This window comes from Scyliorhinus torazame, chromosome 7, assembly GCF_047496885.1.
Source record: "Scyliorhinus torazame isolate Kashiwa2021f chromosome 7, sScyTor2.1, whole genome shotgun sequence".
NCBI classification, from domain to species: Eukaryota; Metazoa; Chordata; class Chondrichthyes; order Carcharhiniformes; family Scyliorhinidae; genus Scyliorhinus; species Scyliorhinus torazame.
In genome coordinates, this window is record NC_092713.1 from 87,693,776 (window position 1) to 87,702,392 (window position 8,617).

The window sequence follows — 8,617 nt, forward strand, 5'->3', positions numbered from 1 at the left end:
GGTCTGTTCCAGAAACACATATATAGACAAATTCAAAGATGCCAAACAATGCTAGGAATGCGAGCATTAGCAGGTGATTAAATCTTTACAGATCCAGAGATGGGGTAACCCCAGGTTAAAGAGGTGTGAATTGTACCAAGCCAGGACAGTTGGTAGGATTTCGCAGGCCAGATGGTGGGGGATGAATGTAATGCGACATGAATCCCAGGTCCCGGTTGAGGCCGCACTCATGTGTGCGGAACTTGGCTATAAGTTTCTGCTCGGCAATTCTGCGTTGTCGCGGCCTTCAGGACCCGCGACAATGCAGAATCGCCGAGCAGAAACTTATAGCCAAGTTCCGCACACATGAGTGCGGCCTCAACCGGGACCTGGGATTCATGTCGCATTACATTCATCCCCCACCATCTGGCCTGCGAAATCCTACCAACTGTCCTGGCTTGGTACAATTCACACCTCTTTAACCTGGGGTTACCCCATCTCTGGATCTGTAAAGATTTAATCACCTGTTAATGCTCACATTCCTAGCATTGTTTGGCATCTTTGAATTTGTCTATATATGTGTTTCTGGAACAGACCTCTTCATTCACCTGAGAAAGGAGCAGCGCTCCAAAAGCTAGTGACATCGAAACAAACCTGTTGGACTTTAACCTGGTGTTGTAAGACTTCGTACTGTGCAATGGAAAGGGATAGAGCCATACGGCAGAGCAAGGTTTATTATTGGGGGAGGGGGAATTATGATGCGATTAGGCAAGGATTAGGGAGCATAAGATGGGAACAGAAACTGTCAGGGAAAGGCACAAATGAAAAGTGGAGCTTGTTTAAGGAACAAATACTGCGTGTCCTTGATAGGTATGTCCCTGTCAGGCAGGGAGGAAATGGCCATGTGAGGGAACCATGGTTCACAAAAGAGGTTGAATGTCTTGTCAAGAGGAAAAAGGATGCGTATGTAAGGATGAGAAAACAAGGTTCAGTTGGGTCACTTGAGTGTTACAAGGTAGCAAGGAATGAGCTACAAAAAGGGCTTAGGAGAGCTAGGAGGGGGCATGAGAAGTCCTTGGCGGGTCGGATCAAGGAAAACTCCAAGGCTTTTTACTCTTATGTGAAAAATAAAAGGACCAGGGTGTGGTTTGGGCCGGTCAAGGACAGTAGTGGGAACTTGTGCATGGAGTCAGAAGAAATAGGAGAGGCGTTAAATTAATACTTTTCTTCAGTGTTCACCAAGGAGAGGGGCCATGTTTGTGAGGATGAGAGTGTGATACAGGCGGGTAGACTGGAGGAGGTAGATGTTCCGAGGAAGGATGTATTAGCAATTTTGAAAAACCTTAGGGTCGACAAGTCCCCTAGGCCAGATGGGATATATCCAAGGATTCTTTGGGAGGTAAGGGATGAGATTGCAGAGCCTTTGGCTTTGATCCTTGGGTCCTCACTGTCCACGGGGATAGTGCGAGAGGACTGGAGAGTGGCGAATGTTGTTCCTCTGTTCAAGAAAGGGAATAGGAATGACACTGGTAATTATAGGCCAGTTAGTCTTACTTCGGTGGTCGGTAAGTTAATGGAAAGGGTCCTGAGGGATAGGATTAATGATCATTTGGAAAGATGCAGCTTAATCTGGGACAGTCAACACGGATTTGTGAAGGGTAAGTCTTGCCTCACAAATTTGATTGAATTCTTTGAGGAGGTAACTAAGTGTGTAGATGAAGGTAGAGCAGTAGATGTTGTATACATGGATTTTAGTAAGGCGTTTGATAAGGTTCCCCATGGTCGGCTTATGAAGAAAGTAAGGAGGTGTGGGATAGAGGGAAATTTGGCCAATTGGATAAGTAACTGGCTATCACATAGAAGACAGAGGGTGGTGGTGGATGCAAAATTTTCAGACTGGACACCAATTACCAGCGGTGTACCACAGGGATCAGTGCTGCGTCCTCTGCTATTTGTGATTTTTATCAATGACTTGGAGGAGGGGGCTGAAGGGTGGGTCAGTAAATTTGCTGGTGACACCAAGATTGGTGGAGTAGTGCATTAGGTGGAGGGCTGTTGTAGGCTGCAAAGAGACATTGATAGGATGCAGAGCTGGGCCGAAAAATGGCAGGTGGAATTTAACCCTGATAAGTGCGAGGTGATTCATTTTGGTAGAAAAAATTTGAATGCGGATTACAGGGTCAATGGCATGGTTCTGAGGCATGTGGAGGAACAGAAAGATCTTGGGGTTCATGTCCATAGATCTCTGAAGGTTGGCACTCAAGTGGATAGAGCCGTGAAGGCAGGCCTATAGTGTGTTAGCGTTTATTAACAGGGGGGCTTGAGTTTAAGAGCCGCGGGGTTATGCTGCAACTGTACATGACCCTGGTGAGACCACATTTGGAGTATTGTGTGCAGATCTGGTCACCTCACTATAGAAAGGATGTGGAAGCGTTGGAAAGGGTGCAAAGGAGATTTACCAGGATGCTGCCTGGTTTTCAGGATAGGTCTTATGAGGAAAGGTTGAGGGAGCTAGGGCTTTTCTCTTTGGAGCGGAGGAGGATGAGAGGTGACTTAATAGGGGTTTATAAGATGATGAGGGGGATAGATAGAGTGGACGTTCAGAGGCTATTTCCTCGGGTGGATGTAGCTGTTACAAGGGGGCATAACTATAAGGTTCAGGGTGGGAGATATACGAGGGATGTCCGAGGTAGGTTCTTTACTCAGAGAGTGGTTAGGGTGTGGAATGGACTGCCTGCTGTGATAGTGGAGTCGGACACTTTAGGAACCTTCAAGCGGTTATTGGATAGGCACATGGAGCACACCAGAATGACAGGGAGTGGGATAGCTTGATCTTGGCTTCGGACAATGCTCGGCACAACATCGAGGGCCAAAGGGCCTGTTCTGTGCTGTACTGTTCTATGTTCCCCCTCTTTCTCACATTTCATCCCACCAGCCTCCGTATGCAAAGCATAATCCTCTGCTATTTTCGCCAACTCCAGCGTGATGCCACCACCAAACACATCCTCCCTTCACCCCCTCTGTCAGCATTCCGCAGAGACCGCTCCCTCTGAGACAGTCTAGTGTTGCTCTCTTTGGTGTTGTCTCTTAATTTGGCTCTGTTTAATTACGTTTGATCAAGAGTCGCCAGGTATCTTTCGATACCGCCACAAGGTTCAGAACCGAATACTGATCAAAGACTCGATACACCAGTTAGTAAGTTCAAAAACAATGCTCATTTATTTACACAAGGTCAAATCTACTCATGCATAAACTCTACAAACTAAACCATCACTATTACTAAAGCCTATACTTAGCTTCGGGTGCCCACTCAGTCAGAGGAACAATGGCCGTTGCTCGGTTCTGAGGTTGCTGGGTTGAGCTGTTTACAGAATAGCAACTAGGAGCGTCTATATTGTAGCGTGCGTTGACTTGGAACTTACTTGGTCTGGCTGATCTCTCTCTTCGCTGAGTCTCACCACACTGCAAAGTAAGGGCAGCAATAAGAATGCTTCGACTACATATGAGAGTGAGTACCAGGTGATAAACCTATCACACCAGGTCAGGGTATTGTTAGCTGTCGCGGGGCTAGCTATCTCGGCGTTCTGTGTTTTGCAGGGGGTGAGAATAATTTACGGTTTGTGTGGTAGGGGTCAGGGGGGTAGCGTCCGCGCGCAACTGAAGGGATCCCGCTAAGATCCATGTGAACACGAAGGCTCTCTTCATCTTTGTCGGTCTTCTTCTTTGTCTTCCTCTGGGGTTCCTGTGTTTCCGTGTTCTGTGAACACATGCATAATTTCTGTTATTATCTTGCTTAAGATCTCGTATGTCTGTCTGTCTGTCCTTTATTGCCAATTTCACTTTATAATTGGTCACCATCTGTGAGTACCTTATTTTATTTTTTTTAAAAAAACGAATGTTTGGACAAGACATCTAAGGAAAAATACTGCCATACTGCGAGCCGTCTCGCAGCCTGTGTGATTTACCATCCCAGTGCTTGAGGATGTAAATAGCATACGGAAGCAACCTAAGGGTTGCCGAAACCAAACAAAAGAATTTTGAACGTAACGAGCCAAAAGGGGGTGCGTTTGGGCCGCGGCGGGTAAGAAATGGGTGGAATCCCTGGGTAGGACGGTGATCAATGCCGTATGTGCTCTACCCGAGCGTAGTTGACCAGAGGGGGGTCCTCGGGCAGGGTGGGGACCAATGCCGTTTCTCCACTGACTGAGCAACTGGCAAGAATGGGTAAGAGTGTGGGCATCATGGGGGCTTCCTCTCGAATCAGGAGAGTAGCTATGAGTCATGTTCTATCGAAAAACTAGTTCCTCTGAACGGTTGTCTGGCGACAAACTTGTACCTTTAAACTGGTTTCTGTTGACAAACTAGTTCCTCTGAACTGTTGTCTGGGGACAAACTTGTTCCTCTAACAGGCATTGGGTGTCAAAATAGTGGCGACGTGGGACTGTGAAAACTTTCGAGTTTACAAACAACACTTAACGTTAACACTAACTAAAAAAAAAAAATGGTGCAGGCCCCATCAGAAAGGACACCGTATCTCTCCAGCGGTTCCTTTTTTTCATCATTTGGACACCTCACTGCTCAATAGCGAACAGGGTCGCAAAGGGATTTGTTTTGTGGGAGTCAGACTATAAGTCATCATCGTCTCCCGGCTGCCAAACTCTTGTCTGTAGTAACCGTGCTAAAGCTGCTTGGGGCGAATTGGGGTCCATCTCATCATTCCGGATGAGCCTGAACAAAATGTCTCGGTGCCAGAATCGTGTGTCGAGGTTGGAGCTACTAGTTTTCAATCCGTAATTGTCGGGCGGTGGGTCTGGGTCAGGGGCGTTGATATATGTAATCTCAAAGGGGTCAGTGGAATCATACTCGGATTCGCTGGGAGTGGGCCCTGGTGCAGGTCGTAACATGGTGTGCTGTGGCTATCGTCATCGTGATCGCTATCACTGTCGCTGTCGCTGCTGGTTGAGGGAAGGGAGAGTCGTGCCTCTGGGGGCGGAGTTGAAGTCGTGTCTGAGGATGGGCTGAACTGGGTGGGGGAGGGTAGAAAAACGTCATCTGTGGGTGGGGCGTGCTCGTCTGCTGCTGCGAGCAGGATGTGGTGTGTGTCGTTATTTTGCGAGCCATAAGCCTTGAGCTGGTTTGTATGAAACCACGCAGACTTACCATTGGGATAGGTTATTTTGTATACTGAGGGGCTGACTTTGTCCGAAATGGAGTATGGTCTGGAAAATTTTGGGGAAAGGAATGAACTGGGGTTGTAAAGGTAAAGCATAACTTGTTGCCCTACTGTAAACACAGTGGTGTGTACTGTTTTGTCGAAACAAGCCTTGCTCTGTTTCTTCCTGGTTCCAAGTCTCACAGCTGCTGCGAGCTGGGCTGCCTTTATGTTCTGGAGCAGTTGTTGAACAGCATTTTCATGCGTGAGGGCTGTGACTGCAGGGCTGGCCAAATCCAGTCCTAATAAATACTCAGTGCCTTTCATAGGGAATCCGGTCATGAGGGTGTGGGGGGTGTATCATGTGGATGTAGATACTGTGTTTCTTATAAACATTAAAGTAAATGTGAGAACTGAATCCCAGGAGCTGTTATTCTGCTGTACCATCTTCCTGAAGGTGGCTTTTAATGTCCTATTCATCCTCTCTACAATACCACTTGACTGGGGGTGGTATGCAATGTGAAACTTTTGTCGAATGCCGAAAATTGTGGGCCTTCTTGAGGTTGACTTCTTTGAGGAGTGCTAGGAGTTCGGCAAGAAGCAAAATGTGCTCTCCCTTTGTGTCTGTCTGTAGTAACAAGTCTACATACTGGACCAGACAATCGGGGCGGGAAAAATTTTGATAATCCACTTGCCAGTTGTTGGTGGAAAATGGAGGTGGCGTTGTGGAAGCCTTGTGGAAGGCACGTCACGTATACTGTTGCCCTTGGAATGTAAAGGCAAATTTGTACTGGCACGCTTTAGCGAATGGAATGGACCAGAAGCCGTTACTAATGTCCAAAACCAAATTTTTTTTTGACTGGAGTCCCTGTTTGAGCATGGTCTCAGGACTCGTGGCTATGGTGGGGGCTGCTGCTGGGGTTACTTTGTTCAGTTCCCGGTAATCAATGGTCAGTCGCCATGATCCATCCATTTTCCTGACGGGCCAAATTGGTGCGCTGTTTGTGGAGGCTACTGATCTGAGTACGCCTTGATCCAACAAACTCTCTATTACTTTGGAGATTTCTCCCTCTGCTTCCTGGGGAAATCTGTACTGCTTCTGGGGTTTAGGGTCGGGACCTGTAATATTCACAAAGCCAGTCAAACTGCCACAGTCGTGCTTGTGCTGTGCAAATGCTGCTTTATGTTCCTGCAGGACTGCCCTAACCTGTTTATCTGCACTAATGGCTCGAGGGTCGAACCAGAAGTCTCCTATTGAGCTAATCCTGTTTACGTACTCTCCTACTGTAAGCATGGCAGGGGCTTGTGCTCCCTTTGCCATTTTCCAAACACACTTGTTAACTGGGTCAAAAGAAAGGTTATGGGAGCTCATGAAATAGATCCCAAGGATATGTTCTGCTGCCTGGGGCAGATCAACCAAAACTACGGGGTGCTTAGTTGTGATGTTCCCTATCTGTATCGCTACAGGGGCAGTGATGTGTCCCTGTTGTAAATGGCCTGTAAAACCGTTGAGTGTGATGGTGTCTGTTGTGGGCCATGTGTCTCGCTGAAACATCGTGGAGGAATTGAGTGTGGTGCGGGACCCTCCTGTGTCCCAAAGAAATTCTATGGGTTGTCCCTGAACTTTGCCTGCCACTGCCGGTCTACCGGGCTTGTCCCAAAGGGTGTCGCAGACTGAAGTTGTGGAGCCCGAACACCGTCAGTCGGTGCCGTTCATGTCTGCATTCTCTGAACGGGTGCTAACGCTATGGATCGGCTTTGCCCTATTCCTATTTAGGGTGCCTGTCTGTTGGCTTCTCTGCTGCTTTTGAGGCGCCTGACACTCTCGTGCAAAGTGTCCTAACTGTCCACAGTTGTAACATTCGGGGGTCATAATTTGCGCAAGCTTTTCATCCTGCTTCTGAGGCATGGGAGACTAGAATTCGGGTCCATTTGGCCATATTATCTGGGGACAAATGGGTGCGGGCTAACTCTCCAAAAACTGCGGTGAAGTGAATCCACAAGCGTCCAGCAAACGCTGTGGGGTGCTCTGTCTTCTTTTGCCTACATTTCTTTAGGCCTTCTACGGGGTCTCCTCGGTTAAAGCCGATCGCATCAAGGATCGCTGTGTGCATCTCTGGGAGTGTGCCTCCTCCTGCATTCTGTGGGTCGGGAAGGGCTGCCACGACTGAAGGGTCGAGGCTTAAAACTGTGAGCTTCACTTGCTCCTTTTCGTCCAGGCCGTACATGGTAGCCTGCTGTTTGACTTTCGCGAAAAATTGGTGGGGGTCTGAAGTGGGAAGGAACGGTGTAATTTTTACACACGCGTCCCGTAATTGGGTCACGGTTAATGGGGTTGTGTAAACGAAATCTGCTTCTCCTTCTGCTGTGGCCCTGCGATGTGTGGTTACAGGGTTCATGGGGGTGTGTTCTGCCTGTTCGGTTGGGGGTTGGGGCGCTCTCCTTTTCTGGGTTTTTTCCTGCGTACATGTCCCATGTCCGTTTCTATGGCCAGTCACGTTCAATTCCTGCCAATTGGGGCTGTTTTCCTGACCTAACTGTGGTCCAAATGTGCTTTGAAAATCATTTTGAACGGAAAGCAATTTGCTTCCGGCACTTTGCGTGGTCTACTGAGCTCTGCCTTTGTTCCGTTGTGGAAGTATGGAGTGCTCGTAGGGCTGCTTTTAAATCATTGCACTGTTTCTGCAATTTCTCAACTTGCTGTTCTGTCTCTTGTCTTACCAAGATTGCACGTTGCGTGTTCTGGTAGGCCTTATCATATTGCGTCTGAAAACTGTTCAAATGCGTGAGACAAGACTGATGTGCCCTCTTGGCATCATCCACCTCTCTGTCCCTTGCTGCTAACTGCTCTTTTAAATCTCTATTCTCCTTCTCTACCTCGCTCACATCTACCTCACTACTTCTGTCTCTCTCCTATACCTCTCTACGGAGCTTCCTGACGACCTCCTCTGTGCCTTGCAATTGTGCCAAGCAGGACACGATTGCCATCGGCTTGCGAGCTTTCCCCAAGCTCTTCTTGTGGATCTCTGACAGTTTCTCCCACCAAGTATGTCCTATACTCCCGGGACCTGTGTCCTCATTATCGCAGAATTCACTCCAAAGGGGCCATCCTTTCCCTTTGAGATATTTCCTGATCTCATCTTCCCAAACGGGACACTGTCCTATTCTACTGGTCGCTGCCACCTCGAATTCCTGGGGGTTCATAAGGCGTTCCATTGCCTTCATTGCCATTTTCTCTACCTATGTTCTCTTCTGAATTTGGTACAGGGGGTGATAAAGTGGTGATGTAAACACAGGTACGGCTGATGCTAATTTCCGGCCTACAAAACTCACGATAGTTTTACGCAACAAAATCTCTCAGGTTTACCTTATATCCCTGTTAGTACACATGCATTAACACACTTCCGAATCTCAGAGGCTTGAGCAGTACTGTTCTTACGCTTGTGGTTTTTCTGTTTCCAATTGGATTCTCAATTCAAATTTTGG